The sequence below is a fragment of the Sceloporus occidentalis genome, unplaced genomic scaffold (genome assembly GCF_023333645.1).
Source record: "Sceloporus occidentalis isolate IW3139 unplaced genomic scaffold, rSceOcc1.0.p SCAF_37, whole genome shotgun sequence".
Lineage (NCBI taxonomy): Eukaryota > Metazoa > Chordata > Lepidosauria > Squamata > Phrynosomatidae > Sceloporus > Sceloporus occidentalis.
The window spans coordinates 111,387-136,422 of NW_028317017.1; the positions used below are offsets into that span (position 1 = coordinate 111,387).

At 39.5% G+C, this 25,036-nt stretch overlaps 1 pseudogene; it reads right to left on the minus strand.

Annotated features, from left to right (window-relative positions):
• Positions 1-25,036, minus strand: part of LOC149297656 (unconventional myosin-IXa-like) — a 40,030-nt pseudogene that overhangs the window by 3,587 nt on the left and 11,407 nt on the right.

Sequence of the window (25,036 nt, forward strand, 5' to 3'; positions counted from 1 at the left end):
ATGAAAGGAAAGCAGAAAGTTAGAGGGGGAGAGGAGTTAAAGACAGTGAGCAGGGGAAGGAGTCACAGCAGGTTAGTTAGGATGGCAGTCGCCTTCTTTTACTACCCATTGACACTCACCATTGACCTACGGATCAGAGAAAGCCGACTTTTGGCTCGATTCTCTGCAAACTCCAGGCTGTTGATGTCTTTCAGACGGGCTTTATATTTATTCATCTGCTCCAGTACAATTAATTCAACACAACTACATTTGCAGAGAAAAAAAACGGAGAGAAGAGGTGTCACAGAGGGAATTGTTACCAAGGATAGAGAGGTGTTGTTATAATATTACTGTTACTAATATATGCTCTCACAGTAGAAAATGCAGGAAGTGTAAATATGTGATAGATTATAGAGATCAATAGATTATTACCGTATATTCCACAGAGCTATACAATAACATAAACAGTAGTGTATAACATAAGTTAGGAGGTGGGGGCATATTACACAAACAACAATACTGCAAAGACAGATAACTGCTTATTAGATATTTGCACTTTTTTAAGGCACTCTATACCTAAATGAAAAAGATAATTTAACAATAAGGTATATGGAAACAAATGAGTAATCGTTTAAACAGACAATCTTTGGTCGCTAAAAGATTATGGAGACAGATAAGGAGGTATTGTTGATGTTGGCTATAAGAACTTTATTCTTATGTTAAAATACAAAAGTACTACCAATAATTTGAAGAAAGTGAAAGCCTTCCTAAGGTTTCTATGTTCTATGTAAAGGCCACATCTAGTAAGCGCTTGTATTAGTGCAGCGTGCTAGCTATGTATTTAATATAGAGCTCTGTTAAAAATTCACATTAGTACAATTCTATGTTGGTTAGTAGCACTCACGCAGTGGTCTTGCTTATGTCCTGCACACTCTGCAGAGGATCTGTGGTATCGGGGCACCGGAGAATACACGGAGCAAATACTATGGCCAGCGCATTGGCAGACATGCGATTGGTTTCTTCCTGCTGGGCGATCCTAAAATTACAAAACTGTGAGCATTGCAATAGAGCTGGGCGATATGCCCTATCAGTCTGCGGGATCATAACATTACATTAATGCAATCGCAACCGTGGTACCTGACAAGGTGGAAGATGAGCCTTTCCAAGGTGCTAATGTGCGTCCGAGACAGCTGATCTATTACTGAATAAACTCCCCGCACGGTCTCTCTTTTTTCACCCAAACCTGTAGGATTTAAATATGGTAAAAATGTAAAGTGCTCACTACATTGATAAGGAGAATAAAATTAAAAATATAGAGTGACTAATGTATGAATACTGCAGCTTAATGTAGAAGTACTAATGTATGAGCAATATATATATTTATATATATATATATATATATATATATATATATATATATATATATATATATATATATGGGAAGCCTTACGAGAAGACATAGTTGGCAGATTATAAATTGAGAGAATAGTTTTTTGGGACGATCCTAATCAAAGCATTTCACGTGATATTTCCTACCCATAGATCTGAGAAATTCTTCATAAAGTTCAAAAGTCATCAGTGGGTTGGGAAGCTCTCGCAGCCACTGTTTGAACACACTGGCAATCACATGAATGTTGTAGTCATCCAGATTCACATTGTCAATATCTACGAGGGAGAGAACAGACAAGTCAGTGAGTAATGGATAACATGGATGACAAGTGGTACTAGTGTCTGAGTAGTGATGACAACATCCTCAACCACTAAGATGCCAGAAGTCCTACAGTCACAAATACACTTCAAAGGTTATTACCACTACTACCTCCAGACTACCTCATATCAATGGGTACACAAAGTATGCTTAACAAAAGGTCCACCCAAATTACTGGTAGGGCGCCCAGGCTTATTTCACACAAGATGTTAACCTGACTCTTTCACTCTCTACCAAATGTCATCCTGTCACACAGAAACGGGCTCGAAAGAACAATGATAATTACAAGAGAGATCAAAAAAAGACTTGTATAGATCAATTCACGTGAAAGATTTAGAATGATCCGCAATTTAGACGTGGTCAAGTCTCCTTCACGATGGCTGAAAAAAAGTTATACTAAGTATTAGCTATTATCATATGTGCTATAAAATAATGTTTTGGTCGGCTCTGTTGCTCTTGCTCTTCTACTTCTTCTCTCTCTCCCTCTCTTCTTTTTTGATCCTGCCTCACCCCTGCACACAATACAATCCAAAAGCTCCTCCCTCCACCACACAACTTGATGCTCGGCAGCCCCTCTACTCCCTGCACACAACACAATCTGGCACTAAACAGTAATGGCAGAGCCTTGGTATGAATTCTCGGTCACATGGGGCATACAGCAAAGGCACCAATCCAGCGTGACAGACAACCATAGGATAAGAATACAGTGAAACTTTGTCTTTATTGTTTAACCTTTTGATCTTTTCTCCAATAAATACACAATACTATGCGATCATGGATATCAAACAATTGCAAACACAACACAGGTTTATAAAAAAAACCAACAAGGTTAAATAAATGTGGGGCACAATGTTTTAGGTTCAAGTAAGGGGGCTGGAATGGCCATGGTAGGACCTTGATTTTATGGTCAGTAAACCATTTTTGTGTTGGTTTTGATGAATGTTTTGGATCGTTCTCCTGCCGGAAGACCCAACCACAGTCCATTTTAAATATTCTGACAGAGGAAGTCGGATATTTAATATCTGTTGATACCATGTACCCTAACAAACTGTCCAGATCCTCTGTCAGAAAAACAGCCTCAAAACATTAAAGAGCCACCACCATATTTAACCGTGGGCATGAGGTTCTTTTTCTACATCTGGTGTTTATTGCCAAAAAGTTCTACATAGGTTCTATGGTCAGATGAAACCAAATACAATTTCATGTTCTTGTCATGTCCGGTAAACTAAAGGCCGAGTTTGTTTTTTGGATAAGAGTAGAGGCTTTTTTCTTGAAACCCTACCAAACAACTTGTGGTCGGATTGTAGTTTTGTATACTTTCTGACCCCATGATGCAAATAACTTCTGCAATTCTCCAGCCGTGATCCTTGGAGATTTTTTGGCCACTCCAACCATCCTCTTCACAGTGCATTGAGACAATATAGACACAGGTTAATTCATAATAGTTCCAGTTGACTGGAACTTCTTAATTATTGCAGATGGTGAAAATGGAAATTTTCAATGCTTTTGCTATTTTCTTATAGCCATTTCCCATTTTGTGAAGCTCAACAACTGCACATCACAGCTATAATCATTAGTCTTACCCATAACGGCTAGCTAAGGGAATTTGGCATATGCGTTACCCAATGTTATATCCCTGTTAAACAGGAAGTCGTGGTTGAACAATCTCCCGTTCCTAGGCACCCAGGTGTATTATAAAATGTAAAATATCAATGAGAATATACTTCACATATATTTTTCTCATAGGAATTCATAGGTGTGCCAATAATTGTGCCACACCTATATTTACCATTTTTTTTTTATAAACCTGTGTTGTGTTTGCAATTCTTTGAGATCCAAGTGAGCACAGTATTTTTGTGTATTTTATTGTAGAAAAGATCAAAAGCTTAAACAATAAAGACAATTTTTCCACGGGCTTCTTTGCTCATATTTACCAAGGGGGGCAATATTAGTGAAGCGCACTATAGATAGATAAAGATTGTGTGAAAAATAAAGTATACCTTCTTTGAATTCTATGGTTTTACAACACATGACATATTACACCTTGTCATGATTTATTCCACAAAAATAAAGCCAAAATGGAGAAGCTGTGTGTGAAAAATTAAGTACACCTTATGGTTCATCAACTTGTAGAACCACCTTTAGCAGCAATAACTTGTAATAATTTTTGTATGACTAATCATTTCTCACATAGTTGTGAAGGAATGTTGGCCCACTCTTCTTTACAACGTTGCTTTGGTTCATTAATGTTTGCAGGCATTTGTTTATGCACAGCTCTGGTGAGGTCCCGCGACAGCATTTCAAATGGGTTGAAGTCTGGACTTCAACTGGGCCATTGCAAAACCTTGATTCTTCTCTTTTTCAGTCATTCTCTTGTAGATTTGCTGGTGTGCTTGGGATCATTGTCCTATTGCATCACCCAATTTCTGCCAACTTTAGCTGACAGATGGCCTCACATTTGACTCTAGAATACTTTGGTATATGGCAGAGTTTATGGTTGTCTCAATGATTGCAAAGTTCCCACATCCTGTGGCTGCAAAACATTCCCAAATCGTCACCCCTTCACCACCAGTTGCTATAAGGTATTTGTGCTGATATGCTGTGTTTGGTTTTCGCCAAACATGGCACTATGCATTATGGCCAAACATCTCCACTTTGGTCTCGTTTGTCCAAACAACTTTTCTCACTGTAGAATGATAGACTTTAAATTCTTTGGAAATGGCCTTATAACCCTTCCCAGATTGAACGAAACAATAGCTTTTTTTAAGATCACATTTTCTTGTCACCACTTTTTCCACTTAGAGCAGACTGTGAATGTTCAAAGGTTCTTAGAAGAGATGGGAGAATAATAAAATGCAAATTATATATTACAATGCTATAAAACACAGCCAAACACCTCAAGTTGGGTAATTATATGGTGACTGCAGGAAGCATGGCATTCGTTTTGGTTATTTAGACAGACTTCCACAGCAATCCACATGAAGTTTGGGGAAATTATTATTTAGCAAACGTATCAGTATTTTTTCTATTTTTAGTTACACCGCTAATTTATTAATAACATTGTCCAAGCAGAGTCTCTGTAAATGCACTTATTAGTACAAAAAATGTCTCACCAACAACTTATAAAGTAAGATTAGACTATGTTAACAAAGCTACAACACATACAAACGTGCAGCTGCCTGAAAACATTATGCAAAAACTAGAAATTGGATAAACTTTTAAAGACACAACAGCACAATATTTTCATTTTGTCAATGGGATACTAGTAATGAAAAAAATGGCAGGAATTTCCCTTTAAGAATGCAGCTGACAGCCAAAGCAAACACTGTGTATGACCCACAGCTGTTGTAAATTGGCCCAATAGAAACACTAAATGCTGTTTACACATAGGTTCGGTTGTAGGTATTTAGAGGTCCTAAGCAAAACAGTTTATTTGGGCTTTGTCTTTAAAATGAATAATTATACATACGCTGAGGTATACAATGCTTATGATTACACCGTTTTTGGAAAAGCACTTAAATATATAACTTTCTGGGGAATCCGGGTCACACTGACCAACGGGGAGCTGCTTCGTCTGTATATATGGTAACCCTTGCTTGTACCATAAATCTAAATTATTGTCTTTATAATAAAACATATAGCACTATATATAAGTAAATGTAATGTAACATGTGGAGTATCTGCTGTGCATGGATGCTTAAGTCAAATCATACATAATGCCCTATCTCTAATAAGAGAGTTATGGAAGGAGCACTTCAGAGCACCTGGAGAACTGAACCTGGAACTTCCAGGACATGACAAGATCAAAATGTGACAATACAGCCCTTAACACAGAGGAAAAATAAAGAAGAATGGTGGGTAACTAATTGGAAGGGAGTCCATGATTAAGGAGATAATAAGAAGGCTGGAAAATTGAACAGGAAAGCATGAATTCCCACCTGTGTCCAGACTCTGTCGCAGCTCACGGATCTTGTTTGTGGAGCCAGGTTTCCTATATATGCCCTCAGTGTAGAGCCCATGCATCTCAATGTAATTAATGAGTTTCTCCAGCAGCACAGGAACCATCCGCTCCTCATTAGTGAGACGAGACAACTCCACTCCAAAGTGACGGGATGATAACTCTGTGTCGTACTAAAGGGACAGGGAAGAGATTAAAATCTAGCTCCAAAGAGAAGATAAAATTAAAACTCTTCTGCGCCCACACATTGCTGTGTAACTCACCTTCTTGCTGCATGTTGTGTTGATCTGGGAGCAACATTTCTTGTGACAGGCAAATCTACACACTGAGACACAAAATTGATTTTGAGTATAAATGCTGCAAACTCGCTTTGTCACAACACAAATTACACATGGAGTTGTCCAAGAAACACTAATAATGATCTAAAAAGTCACACAACTAAAAGTGAATAATGTGCACAGGCAGTGATCAGACATTTTGTTTTCTACATGCCTTCAGCTTATTCAAGTACAGATCAGCTGGCAACATGTAGACAGGGTTTTTCCTATTACTGATGGCATGACAGCAAGCAGCCATATTAGGCTTACTGCTCCATGCGCTGATCGCTGCCTTAATTCATTACAAAACGGTCAACTCCTGCAAGAGGAAATGCTACGTTTGCCTTGCATAATGGTTGAGGATACTTTAAAGTAATCTCATTAATTTAACTATGCATTATATAGGCCGGTCAAGCACTTTCTGCAGCAGACGCTCATAAGGGGTTAGTCATAAAGTATACTTCATAAAGTATAATGAACAGTGGCATATTCCCACCTAGGCCAACTAGCTCTATGTGCCTTTAACATACGTTGCGACCTGATACATAAAACGTAATTTCCAGATGCCCAACAGGAAGCACAGAGGTTTGGAGGAGACAGATGGTGTCCCTACCCTTGGTTAGCAGATAACTACAGCACTGATTATCAAGAGTTGATACAACAACTATCCTGGAAACTCCTATCATCTTTCCCTTTAAGTGAAGAACCCTAGTGAAAAAACTTCCCCAAAAAATGTCAGAAAACTCCTTTCCGCCTCCTCAAAATTCTTGAGGTAAAAACCTTTTCCCCAATATATACATCATGAGCCTCATGACATCACAACACACACAATTATTTTTAGGAAATGCTGGCGGCATCAATACAGCAGGCAGAATCTGTCAGTATCTGCCTGCTTTTGTAGGATTCAGTAGGATTTTTTACAGAAGCAGGAGAGAAAATCAGCTCTTTGCCGTTACTCCTGCAGATGTGAATTTTATTAATTCACTCAGCTTTAGTGGCGTATGTTGAAACTGCTGAAACAGTGTGACTGACCCAAATTAACTGGTGTCCATTGATGGGAAGTGTCTAAAAAAAGCCCAATTATTAGAGTTTATTAGCTTATCAATTTACTAATTTATCAGCTCTACTGATACACTTAAGGCAACTATTTGTGTGGCTATAGCTTATCAAAGAGAAACGAAATAGAGCATGTATGACATTGTGGGTGGTAGTTTACAATTGCAAATCTCACATTTACAAACAGCCGCTCGGTCCATTATCCAGATGAGGGAGGAACAGAATTCACAGTATGTAGGGATGTTGTACTGAGTAGCTTTAAATATGTGACCATTGTGCTCCTCTACCTGAAAAAAAAAAACAAGAGAAAGTCAGATGGGTTTAAAAAAGTTCAAAGAAAAAGCGAGAGGAATAGTATGTGGAGCTCCATAAATGCCTAGGAATGGTCAGATGGGTGAATGGCTGCCAGATGACAATCGAGGCGAAGGGGAGGGAAGAGAAACAAGAACAGAGGAGATGTGTATGAGATGGTTGTAGGACAGCAGAGAATTTTTAGAAGGATTGAAGGAAAGAGCAAGAAGGCCAAGAAACACATGACAGAAGTTTCAGAGGGTATGGGTGTTCCTGTCACAACACTGTGAGGGAATAAATGGCCTTGTTTGTTAGGGATTGTAAAGCCCAAGTGCTAGAACATTAAAAGATATGGTTCTACCTACTCAGCTAAATTTAACATCATTTCCAATGCTCTTTAATCTCCGAATCGTACTGTGAGATGGTTATTAAGTCATGTCAAATGTTGGTTCATTCAGTGACTACCACGTGACACAAGATCAAGCACCGACAGGCCGCTGCCATAGAAATTGAAAGACTTCTTATAGGTTTGTGCTTTATGCAAGAAAATGTTTGGATGAAAAACTACATATCCGCTAAAGTTTATTTGCTTATCAAGGCAGAGGAAGTTGGACAGCACCTTTAAGGACAGAAAATAAAAGTAAAGAATTAGAAAAATGAGACAGACTTACAATATCAGACTCCTTTTTTCTCCTCTTCTTCCGCTCCGGCTTTTGGCTCTTGTTAAGAGATTAAATCAGAATTAAGAATTACTCGGAAATTATCCCTGTCAGGATACTTAAAATAACCTAAATATATCCTAATCATCCTCTAGCACAAGGCTGATTAATTACCCCCCCTGCCCTGAATTATGTAATTTATTGGTATCAGCTTCTAATTACCTTTCCTGGTGTGTAATTGAGAGGTTTATACTCTGTGACAAACTCATCAAGGAAAACCTTGAAGGTGTTGATCCAAACTTGAACTGGTGATTCACTCCAATTTCGAAGCTGCTGTTGCCTAGTGGTCTTTTCCAGAATCTGTTCGAACAATGACCCTAAGTCCTTGTAACGTATACTCTTTCCATCTTCACCCTGTCAAGAGGTGTTTTACATTGAAAATGCCTTCAAATATTTAAATGCTTTCACCTTTGATTGTTCTACAGCCTGAAACAAAAAATACCTACGGCCATAACAAACTACTTACAGCAAGTGATGTTGAGTAGAGGCTGAAAATGTTCTGACGGAATTCCTTCATTGCTCGTTTGAACAAAACATCAACCATGGAATCCTTCTTTCCATCCTCTGAGTCCAGATCACCTATCTACAACCATAACGGGCAAATATTGTCATAAGAAAACAACAATGCCATCTATATTACAAAGCCCCAAAAAGAATGGCCCAATAGAGAACCAAGAAGACATTTTATGAAACTATGATGATGCATCATCTGTGAGTGACACAAACGCAAGACCAAGCCACTAGCTACTTCTCCAAATATCATAAGCTTGGCTTAAAATTTCTATGCACGCCTTTGTACCTGGGTCAGAGTTGTGCTAAATCGCAAGTGTTACCTTCTTCTGTAGAAACTCATCCATACACTTCAGGTCATTGGCACTGCAAATTATTTGAGCACGCTCGTCCTGCCACTGAGCAGGTTCCAAGGCTGCAGTGCTGATCTTCACACTCCGTCTGCGCTGTACTTTGGGAGACGGGTCCTTGTTCTCCTTCTCACGTCCTCGACTAAGGTCTGGGCTATGAGGCACCAGCCACAGTCCTGTATCCACTATAAGAACACATTATCAAATGAGCAGTGAGTATTTACCAGGCTAAGAATAGAAAACAGGTGCAGAAACACAGTTACAGTAGTGGAAATAATTGTAACAAGAAAAAAGTAAGTGCTATATATTCATCTGAGTATTTGTGACAATGAGAGGATATCAGATTTTGGGGGTTGGGTTTTGGTTGAATTTGCCCAACCATTTCGCTCTCACCATCACTGTAATGGATAGTGCTTCCTTCTCTCCCTGAAGACTCCATTTCTACAACTTCTGACTGAGGTGTCAATTTCTCCGCTGCCTTCATCTTCCCCCAGAAGCGAATCTTTCCCCTCTGAGGCCTGCAATAAAATAATATAGATTTAGAGATCTCTACTAGAGAACTTGTCCAAATGCGATACATTTTCTCAGCACACCAAAAATGTCTGAGCAAGCACTTACCTGGTGTCTTGCTCTGAAGCCCTTTGGGAGAGTAGCACCCGAGACATCTCCCCCTGAGACACTGCTTTCTGGAGTTTGCTAGGCCGTTCTACACCTGGCACCTTCTGCAACATCTGCAAGAAAAATAATTATACATTGTGAACCCAAACAATACGTGACCCTAGAACGAGTGTTCTAGGAGTATGCGAGGACTACATTTTATTTATACTGTGTATTACAAAAGTCATAAAAGGGAGCAAAAGCTTTTCTGTTTCCATGTTTTCTATGGTGTTATGCATTACAATATTTTTATTACATAGAAAAACATGAGGACTGGAGTGGTTGCATTCAAATTGTTCAAATAAATGCATTAAAAAACAAGTATAAAAATGAGTGCAAAGTGTATGTCTTTTCTTTGTAGGAAGTATGAGGAACTATGAGCCTTTAGCGCCGAGTGTATTTTATCTACCTATGAAAAAGGAAACAGAAGTAAATATTGTATTTTCTCCTATAGAAGTGCAGAATAAATTAGTACATGACTGTTTATAAGGACTCAAGAGACTTTTTGATATCCATGCCATGCCATCTATATATACATCTATGTGTTAAGACTGAGTGATATGTGCCTTCCTATCTGTGTACTATACACAGTACACATACCCTTTTGTGTAGAACAAGATAAAGGAGTCTGTGGCCAAATGCACTAAACACACAGTAGATGTATGTGTTAGTCTCCAAGTATGGTTCAAGAACAGCAGATCTAATGAACATGTTGTGCTAGGAAAACTGCAGCTTTTTTAAGAGCCTTTACGGTAAAATGAAAACATATTGTAGACGTTCTCTTAATGCAGTTGTGAATTCCTTCATTCTATCTGAAAATAGTTTTGGCCTAAAACTTACACAATTTTACATTTAGTAATGTACAGCATATTTTCTTCTTATTTATCTGTACAAAATGTAGAATGAATGTAATTGAGATATTTATAACAACATTAGTTTGGTATCTATAGGTTGGTTCTCTTTAGCGTAAATAAATGAAGAGAATAAAATTGCTCCATTGAGTAGTAAGATTTACAACTACAGTATTTTTCCTCCTTCCAAAATAAGAGTGATCCTAACATGAGCCTCCCCGAATTGAAATATTGTAACATATTTCCATATTCCTTCTCTTAATTGCACTTGAAAATACTCCATCGCAATGTGCATGATTTTGCTAAAGACCAGTTGGTAAAAAGTAATCTGTATTAGTGGGAGGTGAAGGCTACTTTACAAGTCTTACTATCCGTGTGCGCAGGCTGAAGACTTACAGCATCCGCTTTATCTGTGTGGACCATGTGAGAGGGATATGACTGATCAGGTGCATGCGTAGGTCAAGGTATAAGTGTACAGCGATGATTTGTTATTTACCGATTTATACAGCGCTGTCACATTCCGCAGTGATGAACAATTGGATTTACATGTTTTGCACAGCGGAAAGGTCTGCATTACCAAGAGTATGTTTCTATTTCTCTGAATAAGAGGACAGAGGCTGTTTTCGGAGTTTACCATTTCCGAGTCGCTGTGACAAGCTTGGCTCAGTCTGCCTGTCTCCTCAGCAGGATCACAGGGGAGGGTACGATACACCTGTTCATCAGAGTCCTCCTCAGAGTCCCCCCCCCCAAGAGCTCCTCTAGTCATGAAATCAGAACGAGTTCGTGCCATGCGCGCCTTCCTTCTGTATGGGGCCTGACGGACAGAATGACACCAGACATGGGGGGACCCCAAAATAAACATCACAAGCACATGGAGGAAAAAAGGAAAATGAAACAATATGGACAAATAAATTAATACAAGTCTACATCAGGAGGATGAGGTGGATAAGTTGAAACATTACATCAAGTAGGAAAGTAACACAAGAATGAAAAAGACTACAGAAGGAATATTAGAAACCAGACCACAATGAGGTGGGATCAGAGAAGTAGTAAACACTACAATTAACATGAAAGGGAAAAAAGAATGTAGCAATGACAAACAACAATGGCAAGACAAATTTGAAGTTATGTATAAAATGTGATTCTTGTGCAAATGGTCTCATCTCCCAAGTGTTGCATCTGATAGGTAGGAACACGTGTATTGCAATTGGAACATATAAGATTGAAAATCATTTTTCCTAAGTAAAATTCTAAATGTATTGCAGATAAGTGGGTTCTACCAGACTGGCTGAAACCTGAATGTGGGATTCCAAGACAAATCCCTACTGGTTGGGTAGATGAAAGTAACTCCAGGCTACATTAAAAGTGAAGACTTCCAGTGTTAAAAAATTAGTACAAGCCTAAAATATAGATGTTTATTGATTTGCTTGGGATCATCTATAGAGGCCTTAAAATCATTTTGTTTGTCTGCACACGTCTGTGACCTACTTAGTAACAGAAAAACATCCAAAGTAAACTCAGCAGCTTTTAGGTTATCAGGTAGACGATAACACAGCAAAAGTCAGAGGGTACCAAATCTCTGCAGGCCAAAAAGGATCTATAGGTCACAACTAAATACTGCCTCCAACCCATTATTCTAAACGAACCTCTTACATTGGAACCTATACTTGCTAATTGAGTATTCTGTGGCTGTAAGGGTATAAGATAATCTAAATGGCCACTGCTCTATTGGCAGTTTTATTTATATAATACTTTTAGACCACACTTTTGTTTTCAGGCTCTGAGATTGAAGCATTCTTTGTTCTTTTCCGTTAAACGTAGACAAAAATTAGATCACCAAAGATAAGCAAGATACATTGTGGAAACATCACAATGGTGTTTTGCTTTGCCTCCAGGAATTAGTCAGTAGCAGATACAGGTGGCTGCGCACATTTGGGCTGACACATAAAAGATATCACAAGAAAGGTGGGGGGATGACATTAACATAGGTTAAATGACTGCTGAAGGCAATGTGCGCGACATGGTCATAATCTAGCTACACTGTAAAAAGACTCAATAGTTTGTCTTCTCTTGGTGGCAACTTTTGCTGCCAAAGCATTTGATTCTCACCTCGCTCACTCCTGTTGGCTCAGTTGCATCCAGTCTCTTTGCAGGCTCAACACGTACACCACGTTGTGGCTGGAATGAAGAACCACTGGAACAAGATAAAATGCAGTCAGCAGAACTATAAGGGTCAGAGAAAGGTAGACAACGAAGAACCAAGGGGATTCAAAAGATAGACGGGCTCACAGAGAAAGAAGTAAAGCACACACCAATACATATGGACATTCAACAAGCTTTTCAGCTGCTGCAGATACTATAGCAACTGAACATGGGAAAAGAAATGCATTTTCACAGATTCAAGTGAATATGGAAGCCAAGGCGCTCAAAGAAATACTGTAATCAAATATTAAATATATATTGCTGGTATCACTAAGATTACATATTGTCCTAGAGGCAAACCATGCTTATTAACGCTTATTACAGGAATATCTCAGATTGTAGATTTAAAGCAGTGCCAAATGAAAGTGGAGAAAGTATGTCATTCTTTCATCCAAACAAAGAACATAAGTAATTAAAGTACCAAATGAGAAAAAGCAGGATAATTCTAAACCCTTTCTGTTCCTGACTTCCTCACACAAAAACTGGGTTGGTGACATTGTGAGTTCCAACAGCTGATGGCCAAGGTTATAATTGGGCTGATATTGGCCATATTTAGGTTTTCAATCCTTCAAATCCAGATAAACATAAACGCACTGTACAACAACACCAAGTTAACACTAAGCAAAAGCACAGACTACATTTACATTCTGCAAATTTAGGACATTTTGTTTCCTTATTTCAGCTTTTACTTCTGTAGAAATCAGGAAAGATAAAAACAAAAAAGAACCATGTTATTTCGCAGCATGCAATTGACCTCATCCTGAACAGAGGGTGCTTTTGTCTGTCACATAAGATATCAGAAGCTAGGTTGAAATTGACTATAACAAAACAAAACATTGCTTCTGACCATTTTTGTTGTTCTGTTTATTTTAAGGTGAACGTTCTAGCTTAAATACACACCACATGGTATAAAAATACACTGGCCTACCCAATTCCCAACTCAGTAACTTTATATTGGTCTGTATGCGTATGTAATATCAGTGTGTCCTGCCATTTACATTTTGTTGCAAAAAATACTAGGTAGGTAAAGAGGAATAAAAAAAAATGTTAAAAAAGAGAGACCCAGAATATGGGCAAAAAATGGAAACAATAATGCTATAACACAATATTTCAGTTTTCTTGCTAGCTCCTGGTCATACAAAACCCAACTTGGCAATAAAAAACAACCCTTAACTTTAAAACATAGGTGACTTTTCACATTTTGTTTACACGTTGCTTTGTCATAAAGAATGTCATCTCAGTCTACCTGAGATCAGGACTATTTAGGGCCAGTAATGTGTACTAGCAGTGCTTCTAAAATGTATAGCTTACCAGCAGGCAGCATGTCTGTTTGGCAAAATAATAGTAACAGGAAAAGGAAAAGCGCTTGTGTTATTTTTCAGAAATAATAAAATGTCTACTTTTTGACCATGCATTATGCTACTGTATGAATGTGGGACAAAAGATTTTCTGTATTCTCTATTCCTTTAGAAAATATTTTTACAAATGAAAAGAAAACTTTTTAAATATAAGCTGATTTGTTTCATGACATAACAAGATGGAGGAGGTACTTACTCAGAGTCAATGCGAACATTTCTCTTGGGATTAAAAAACATGCTGGAGTTTCCACTGCTGTGTAGCCAAGGTCTTCTAGTTGCATCATTCACCTCACCCACACCATTCCCTTTGGATGTTTCCCGTACTATGCTCTGTTCTACAAACATACTAACTGGGCGTTCACTGTGTGAAATTGAGCCACCCATTCCTCCAATAGTCAATCCTTTTATCTCCATTGTGGACTTAGAGGGACCTTTCAAGTGTGGACTTTGTAGAAGAAGAGACTGTGGCCGTTCAGATGGTTTCTTGGAAGTTCTTGCAGTGATGTCTTGATGTTCGGAGTCCCCTGTAAGTCCTTGTAGTCTACGTTGTCTTTCTAACTCCTGTTTCTCTTTGCGAATTTGTTCCATCATGTGTCGCTCTTTCTGTTGCTGCAACTGCTTCTGCAGTTCCTCCTTCTCCTCATTAAGTTTCTGAAGTCGATGCAGGACAGAGTCTGTGTGTATTTCACCTGGCTCGTTATTCTCTTGACCCCGTAATGTCTCTTGGTTTGGGACATAAAAGGTAGGTAGGCTGCTGGAAAGAATGGGTTCACGAAGGTGAGTTCTATATGGCATGGGGACGGATGTTTTAGCAGGGGCACTTTCTGACATCTCAAGTCCAGGAGGTTTTTGCCTCCAGGTGTTAGATGTACCCCATGAAATGTCTACAGCACTAGAAGCTGGAGATGGAGGGTGATGGGAAGTAGAGTTTTTCTGAAAAGGTGATTGACCTGGTGAAGGGGGATCTTGGGGGCTAGTTAAATCCTGAATGGCATGATCTGGTGAAGCAACTTTACTAGGGGAACTCACTGGTCCATTGGATGACACATTCACAGTACTAGGGTACTCTGAGGATCCTTGTGATGGGTGATTAAGAATGCCATTAGGATGAGAGTTGACTGGCCCTGGAGATGGAGAATCAGGTTTATTTTCGGAGTGTGAAATGACGGGGTCATAAATATTTGGAGTCAATGATTCATAGGAGGGAGATCTCATTGATGTGGAGATGGGAGTGCTTAAAGGTTCACCATAGGAGTGTATTATACCGGTAGGGCTGTCAGTATTTTGAACAGGAGTGGAGGATAGACCTTTTGTGGGAGAGCATGAGCGGACATGCATTGGAGTGTTAACTGGTCCAGAGGTAAAAGCTGGAAAAACAGAGTTTGAAGAGTCCTCGCATCCACTAGCAGAGCTTTTAACCCTGCAAACTGACTCAGCCAAAGACTTCTCAGAGAAATATTGATTTTCATCACAGCTGATAAGCTCCAGACTGCCTAGCGATCCCTCACTCTCCGGAGTGTCTGGTAACCGGTCCAGGATAATCTCTGCTGACCAACGACGTTCTTCTGAAGGGGATACACCTCCGCTACGCACTTTCAGTAACTCAAGGCTGAACTGTGCTTGCTCCAGCTCCCTCATGCGACGGCTCTCTCTCTTGGCTCGGACAACTTTCCTTTGATTGGGGTTTTCCAGGGATTTCGGTCTCTCTCTAATACGCACTTCTGCAGGAATCTCCCCAATAGCCTGAACCTCCTCATTAGTCATTGGGTCCCTGGGGTGCTGGTTGGTCATCATCTCATAACAAACTTCCTCCCACTGACTTAGTTCAACATCAGGAGACTGAGAAGGAAGTCTTGAGTCTCCACCATCCTGCTTGCTCAGGAAACAGTCAAAGCTGATTTTTTTCAATGAGGGAAACCTATTGAATTAACATGCATAACAGTCACAAAAAATTATCTATTGACCGAAATGGTTATTATGCAATTAAACTTTTGTGAATTGTGTTACCTGCGTCTGGCCATGTAACCTCTGCAAGCCGCTTGCAAAGCAATAATGTGCTTCCGCTGATGTTTGTACAGGCTCCTTTGAACATACCCCTTCCATGCAGACTGGATGCAAAGAGCAGCTCTTTGCCTTTCTAACCAATATTCGCGCCAGTAGCTCTGTATGGTGATAGCCGAGGTCTTCATCTGTAGGTACATACGCTGTGCCCTGTGACATCTCCACCACGCCTGAATAGTGACAGCAGCATTGAAAATACTGTCTGCTTTAATTAGAGTTTCCTCCTCACTCCAGCGCCTTTTGTAATGTCTCCAGCATCTCTGTGCAAACAAACAGAAAAACAGTAAATAAACACTGAGCAACAAACATGTTAACATAATGTGAGGATAACTCAGTAGCGATAAAAACCTGGATTGTGATTGCTGCATCTCTAAGCTGCAAGAACCTCTTCTGCTGGAGCCTTGCTCTTATCCAGCGTTGAAGGAGAATGATGCGCTGGAGGACAGTGTTATGTAGCATGTCCCGTAGACACTGGCGTTCCTGTTCCTTCAGAAAGACCTGAAAGAAAGAGAAAGTTAAAACAATGAAACAAGTTAAAACAAAGAAGAAGAAAAAGGATGTGATAAGAAATCAGCTTATAGAAAATGTAGACATTTGTTTACTGTACAGATGGGAAAAAACATATTTAAAACACCTTCAAAAAGGGAGTGAAAGTGATGTGATATTGTGCGCTCTCATATCCCCTAAGGTTAGGTTCTTTAACAAGAAATGATATATCTGCACAACAAAACATTATTTTCTTACCATAGTTCTTCCGACTTGGTATTGATCAGGACTATGCCCAATCCGCCAGAAGAACTCTTGAATGCTTTGCCTGATGGGAGCAGAATCCTTCGGCAACAATACTGAGAACTGATTTACAAAATCCTAGAAGAGGCAGTGGACAGGGGTTACTTATCTGCACAACGTGTGCTACACAGCTCAGCTACTATAATTCAGCTGGTAATTATTTTTAATCAATTCATTTTCTAACCTGGAAAGAGCATTTCCAGCTGTAGCCAGACTGGCGAATACGGACGGTTTCCATCATCCCTGTGTAACGAAGTTGTCTAAGCACCAGTGCATCATTAAAGCGCAGAGGCACCTGCAGGTTAATAGAGTCAAGACAATGTATTTGTATAGAAAACATAAACAGAAAATTTCCAAGAGAGGGCTGCATTATATGCCTGTAGACACACCAGTGAACATAGTCTACTGATATTAAGTGAGCAAATTGGAAGCATGGTCCTCTACCCTATTATCACACCCGTGAATAAGCAATATCATCCATTAATCCACTGGGTTCCCTTACAATCATCTAAACGTCCCACATTAATAAAAATACCACATTTTATAATGTATCTAAAATTATAGAGTAAACATATTCTCTTTGGCATATGCAGGAGACCTTATTTACCTTCTCTGCATTGGAACGAATACATTTCACAAAATATGGTTCTGCCTGACCCAGTGTCTCCATCAGTTTGTTTAAAGATGCCTACAGAGAAAGCAGACAGATTAGATCAAAGGGAATATCCCAAAACACCAGAAGTTACACAACAGAGGGTGGGTAGAAACAGACCTGAAACTGGGCACTGATACTAGGTGGCTTCTTTTTCTTATGTAAGTGCAGCAAGGACTTTGTGATCCGATCATGCAGAGTCAAATTAGAGAGATGTTTCAAAGACTTCACATCCAACAGGTGCTAAAGACATAGATATACGATCAGTTTTTACTCAATTATTCAATGATTAAAAATACTCGCATGCATATAATGTGAAGACACTTGCACTTCCTGAATTATTATATTGCATGTTTAGTGCATAATAAATTCAGAACACCTTTCCCTCTGTTCTGTCACTTATTTAGGTCCTTCATCCTGCTTCTCCATTCACTTCTATTCCAATGCTTTTTTACTTCTTGGGTGTAGTCAAGCTATTTGTTAATGCATAGGGCTTTACATGGTCTCTAAAAACAACATTTCACGGAGCCACGTCAAGTAGCTTCTCTTTCTGCCCACACTATGACAAACCACTACTGTATTCCACCATTCACACATTCCTAAATGCTATCTGACATAGAGCCTTATGAAAATGTCCCCTGTGTACCTATATCCATAGTGCCCCTTGTTATATTTATGATGGCACACTGTATTTTATCTACCAAGAGTGGAGTGGTACAGCAAGGGCAGGATGTGACTTCAAAGCCAGTCTATTGCCAGTGGTGGAGGTGCAGGTGGCGCATGAGTTGCAAACATCTTCCAATTCTGTGCCCGACTGCCTTACGATGTACATCTTACAAGAACAAAAACATGGCGTTTACAAATTGCTTACCTTAGGAAGGGTAGGTTTTGATTTGGTGTTCTTGTTTCTCCTGCAATAAGAATAAATGTGAATTTATACAACAAGCAAAATTTGCAATCCTTCTATGGAGCTTTCCTAGCTGGCTTCCTATCATTATTCATGCTTTGTCAAATATATGTCAAAACAAGGACTTGTTTAGATTTGCACTAGGTCTTGCTTTATACCATTAGTATACAAAATTCTGTCCACTCACTGACCTCCCTCCCATTCTGTATGTGGCTTCTGTCCTGTGGAGGCTCAGTCTCATGCTCCCTTGCACTATAGTGGGTCATTCCGGGTAGCCCAAGATGGCAACAGACAATGGCAGACCCATACAACCCACCTGGGCCCTAGGCAGTGGCCTTCAGTATCCAATAAGTAATGAAGTCCAGAGGTCAGTGGTTTGGCCCAACATATCTGATAATTGGCATTTATTTGGTTAAAAAATAAGGGGCCAAAGGCAGCCAACAAAAAGAATGATCACCCAATGTAAAAATAGCTGTGTGGGCCTTTATACTGCTAATATAACATACATATAAGTAACATAACAAATCAATATCCAATTAAACATAGTAGCTGTTAAAAACCAAATTAGCATATTTGTATGCAACTAGGGCTGCAACTAACGATTATTTTAATAATCGTTTAGTTGCCCGATTATTTTTTCGATTAATCAGATAAAAAAATTTCAATTTAAAATAATGTAATAAAAAACGTACAATTTACACTTTCATCTCTTTATTGTAATGGCCTCTCTCTCTATTCACCTTCTTATTTTACTGACATAATAAAAGCTACAAGAACCCAAACACTGAGTTTCTCAAACTAGGTTTTAATGCAAAGTTATTAGTAAATATTAATTCATATGTTAACTATTTTTCATATTTAATAAAAACTATGAGAAGAAAGCCTTGTTTAAATTTTTTTTATTTACCAAACTGCCCCCGGTTATACACATCTGACCCCCAGCTTGCCACTCTGCCCCCATATATGCCTTATACCTCTTATATGCCAGATTCCACTGTGCCCCCTGATATGCCACTGTGCCCCTGATATGCCTTATACTGCTTATATGCCAGTGATATGCAACTGAGCCCCCTGATATACCTTTTACCCCCAGATATGTTTTATGCCCCCCCTGATATGCCTAATATCGATATGCCTTATACCCCCTATATGCCACTGAGCCCCCTGATATACCTTTTACCCCCAGATATGTTTTATGCCCCCCTGATATGCCTAATATCGATATGCCTTATACCCCCCTATATGCCCTGAAATTCATAATACCCCCCATACACCACTATAACTCACCCATACACCACTCTGCCTCCTCCCACCTCCCATACTCCACTCTGCCTCCTCCTCCCTCCCATACTCCACTCTGCCTCCTCCCCCCTCCCATATACCACTTTGCCTCCTCCCACCTCCCATAATCCACTCTGCCTCCTCCCCCCTCCCATACTCCACTCTGCCTCCTCCCCCCTCCCATAAAACGCTCTGCCTCTCTACCCGGCTCCGTTACTGACAGGAACTTTCACTGCAGCTTCATAGAAGCCTCAGCGTAAGTGAAGGTGAGTAACGGAGGCTGTCTGTGCGATGCAGACCCCCACCGGCTGACAGAGAGGATGATTCTCTGTCAGCCGGTGGGGGTCTGCACGATGCGCACAGCCAGCCTCCGTTACTGCCCTTCACTTACGCTGAGGCTGCAGTGAAAGTGCCTGTCAGTAATGGAGTCGGGAGAGAAGCAGAGTGATGTATGGGAGGGGGGAGGAGTCAGAGGGGTGTATGGGAGGGGGGAGAGAGACGGAAGTGAGAGACCGGCCGACAGTGAGGGGAATCCAGGTCCCCTGCAGTGTTACGGGGGATCTGGATTCTAGTATTATAATCCGATCTCAGTTTGAGGTCGGATTATATAAGGAGAGGAGTTTTTCAGAGCATTTGCTCTGAAAAAACCTCTTTTTATAATCGATAAAAATCGATTCAATTAATCGATAATGAAAATCGTTGACAGCGATTTTCATTATCAATTATTATCGATTCTATCAATTAGTTGTTTCAGCCCTATATGTAACCCATGTATATTTCCCTGATAACTGTTTGGTACTGGTGTTTCCTTCTGGTTATCTAGTTTATTATAGAATTTGTTAATCTTTGCCTCAGATACACCTGCCTCAACACCCCTGTCCTGACATCCCAGCCTGCCAGGTTATTGTCCCCGATGTGATATCTTACATGAGGATGCCATGTGCTCTCTCCAAGAGCTTGCTGTCGCTGGTGCTATTTAGGGTAGAACCAGGAGAATTAATAAAGATGCCACCACCCTCCAGGTAAGAAGGGGATGATGAGAGACGACTTTGCCTTCTTGTAGCCCAATTTGGCTCCCTGAAACAAAAAGCACAGTATAAGACAGGCCAGTACATAAAAATGGCCAATAAAGAAATGAGAACAGCAAAGAAGGGAGACACCAGAAAAATGAGCAAAACCTAAAAGGAAATCTCAAGCAATTACATCAGGGATTATAAAATAAGAAAAGTAAACAGAGACACCAGCGTATACAAAATAAGAAAAGGCTGGATTACGATAAAGGAATTGGTATACAAAATATACTACGCAACTCACCAAGGGCTCCTTTCCTGGATGGTGTTTGCTCCTTGAAGATCAGAGAGGGGGGTACGTGGAATGCGACGAGGAATATCTGGAAAAAAAAAAACATGAGAGTTAGATCTTCAGGAGCCGTGGCCAAGAGGCACATGAGGTCCTCCAGCTGATGGTCAGTATATGTTCCTGCATTAGTATGGGCGTGTAGCAGTACAGGTGTTGAATGTCTCCCTAATCAATGTTGAGTGTCTGAATCACTATAATGTGTCTACATTACCAATAACGACATGGCCTATAGTTATTTAGTGTGCATATTACACTATTCTAGTTCGTGATTCCCTAATGTCTGTTTGGGTGTGATATGAAAGGCATCCAGATCCTGCCGTTCCATACTTTTCCTGGAGATACAAAATGGTGTTAGCAATTAAAGGCAGAAAGATGGCATGAGCAGCAGGCAGCGTTCTCAAGATCTCAAACATATAGAGGAGGCAGGTATTCCAAGGATGTCACATGCTAAGAGGGGAGTTTTGAAATAATTAATAACAGGCAACACAGAGGAGGAACATGCAAAAAATAGAGTTACATGACAACAAAATGCAACAATGGATCAGAGTAATGTGGAACGTGTGTGTGTGTGCGAACCCTTCATGTGCAGCCCATTTAAAAGAATGACTTGGAGGCTCAAACTGTACTAAACATTCACAAAGTCTATGCCATGAAGAATCTATACTAGAGGGGGTGCTTTTTTAAAGACTACTATAGCAGGATTTTGGAAAGCAATATTCACAAAGATCATCTGTTGCCAAACAGAAAAGGGTAATTACTCATCTATCGTTATACAGAAAGGGTATTTGTCTCAATCCACTAATGCTACAATACAGAAGAATACTAAAAAAAAATCAGATATAATAACTACAAAAAAGATCTGAGACCTAAAATAAAATGATGTGGTCCTGACAAAAACACTTTGGTTTATCTGTTACTAAAGGTGAACTCTTGCATTAGTGATAAAATCATAATTGAATTCTGCAACACCACAGTTCTATAAAGCGAAGTTTGGAAGCCCTATAATTGTCATTTACATCTTTGCTGTGGTGTATAACAATCCCACGCAACGTCACTATATCCTGCAATGGTATATTTGCTAAATCTTATATTCTATAGAAACAAGTATCTGAAAGACCTGTTAAAGCTGCAAATATGGCTGTCAAATTTTGTAATGTTCTACTTCAATTGTGAACCCTTTGAGACTCTATTCTCATCTGATATTAAAATCTCTTTCAGGCTAGGTTTCCACTTGGGTTTTTGTCCTGCATTTTTTTCTTGATGAAAAACGCCAAGAAAACTGCCACTGCATTCTCCTGCGTTTTGGCGTTTTTTCTGGAGTTTTAGCCTTTCTGTGGAAATTGCTTTTTTGACCTTAGGCAGTTTTTCCAGCCTTTACACGTTAGAATTTTCACCCAGCTAAAAGGGATTAGGATAAATGGCAAGTATCTGCCCCCTCCCGATGTCATTTTCTTGGTAGAGTTCTACTTAAACACGCCCTGGCGGACCTCTTTTCTGTGGTTTCTAAGGCATGCTTTATTCCGAATGTCTGCTCCTCATTGGCCCCAAATGATGGTGCAAATTGTTTGCTGTTGCTTTTGGCACGCAGGATCCAGTTGGGTGTGTTTGTTTGTAATGGCATGTTTGTTCCAAATGATGTAAAATTAAATATGAACTTTGTTTTGTGTGAAACTGTTTGTTTCCAGCCTGTTTCTCGTAGGACACACAGATACTGGGTCCATCCTCTGCATTGTAACTGTGGAAAAAACGCCATAAAAAACACCAAGGCAAAACCCACATGGCTTTTTCATGGCTTTTTTTCTCTCCCATAGACTTCTATTGGAGAAAAACGCTAAGATTTCCTTGCAAAAAATGCCAGAGTGTCAACTTGCTGCGATTTTGAAAAACTGCCACAGAGCCCAAAAAAGCAGAAAAACACCAAAGAGGACTGAAAAAAACGCACAGAAAAACGCCAAGTGGATATGGCATTGTGCGATTTCCTATTGAAGAACAGCTAACATCTGGACGCGTTTTTTTTCACTAATAAAACGCCGTGTGGCTGAATTGGCATATTTAGCAAAAAAAAAACCAAGTGGAAACCTAGCCTCAAGAACATATTAGTGAAAAGACAATATGTTTACAATTGATCAGTTTGATCATAATTAAATCCACAGGTTGACTGAGATTCGTTGGAAAAATGAATATTGTGATGTCATAGATATGCCTGCAATGCATTGCAATACGATAAGTAAAGTATGCACTAAAAAGATCACCAGTGCGTAGCTTTCTAGTCTATACAGCTTGTAACCTATGCTTGGTGGCTAATGCATGTACAATTACATGGATTATATACAGTGTTTGAAGCAGGCTTCATTGGAATCATATAGGCTTAGGCCAGAGGTCAAGCAGGACACGTCTCAGTGGCTCTTGGGGTTTAGTTTGTATGATATTGGGGAATATTTTTGGAAATTTGAAACAAGACCTATTTTCAAACTTATAAACATCCTATTTAAGGTTGCCCCCTTGAGAAGTATCCTGCAAAGTTGTTTGTAAAATTTCAGAAAATGGACAAATTTAAACTGCAAAAAAGTGAGATGGGATAACAACCTCAGCAGAGAGGACAACCAACTCCCTTTTATTAACATCGAACCAGGTGTATAAGGCCAACTGAATACGAAGAGAGGCCTTATGATATTTCTATTCCCGTTGCATTTATCTGCCGCTTTGCTAGGACAAATTTGGTTTAAATTAATCTTTTTTGCAACAACTACAAAAAATAAACACTGATGACAATATATTAATTGAGAATCGGATTTGGTTTGACTTTTATTATAATACCGAGGAGCAGATTCATCAAACGTTATTAGTAATTTTTGCAAATTAATACCTAAATATGTAATATTTGACGTATTTAGGTAATCAGAACATTGCTTATTTGGTACAGGTAAACTACATTTAGGGTTTGCCCTTTTTTCCTATTCTCTTTCCAACAGAACAAACAACACATAATGTTGACGTTATCAGTATGCTTTGCAAGTTTGCTATTTGGGTTCACTATCACTTTGACCAAAGCATAGCAGATATTTTAGAATCAAGACAGTAAATAAATGATCCCTATGGAAAATTATTGTTTTTGAGGTCCACAAATTTCAATAAATGGGATCGAACAACGAACTGATGCAACTATCTAGGCATATGTCTAGTTAAGAAAATGGTTGAATAAAAAAGTTTAAATCCCATTTAAGGCTGTGTTTTTATTTAAGCAGTTTAATACCATCGCCTGCCTCTATTTTTTTTATACATTTATGTTATTGCAATCTATTAAGTAGAAATGGTTGTTTTATAATTCTCTGTGTTGCAGAACTAACTGTATGACTTAAAAAATGAGACTATACAAATGTCCCCGTCATAAGTGATAATCCCTATCTGACACTAGATCAGTATACAGCAATGCATTGTAGGTTTCTCTAGTGCTGTAACCAATATTCCTAGCTTTTCAATGTTTTCGAGAAAAAAAACCAAACACACACTTATTCCACACAACAACAAAAAACAATTCAACATTTGACATTAAAGGTTCTTCTAGTCAAGTTAAGGTGTGCATAACAGAGCATTCTGGCACAGGAATGTGCGCAAGTATATTATACAGATCTGTGCATGAAGTCAGAAAGAACCACAGGTCTGAAGCCCTCTTTTGTATGTGTAAACAAGTGATTCTAAAGGATTCTGGAACAGGAGCGCTGTGTTCGTGCAATTGCAGAGGATTCTGGGATGGGTGCCTTACTGTATTGGTCGTTCTGACACCTCTGCAGGATCTGTAAGCTCCTTTGGTGGACGGGGTGCTGCAGAAAGCTAAAGCTAGAAAGGCCTTTGTGAGCTGAGCCGGGGGGCCCCGGTGTACAGGGGGAGCCCGAGCCTTGAGAGCAAACACACAGGAAGAGAAGACAGAGACAGATTAACCAGAGAGGGCAGAGTAACCAACTACCAGCAAAGACAGAGACAGAGTATCCCACAGATATACATCTACGCACCCCAGGAATCAGAGGCAAATA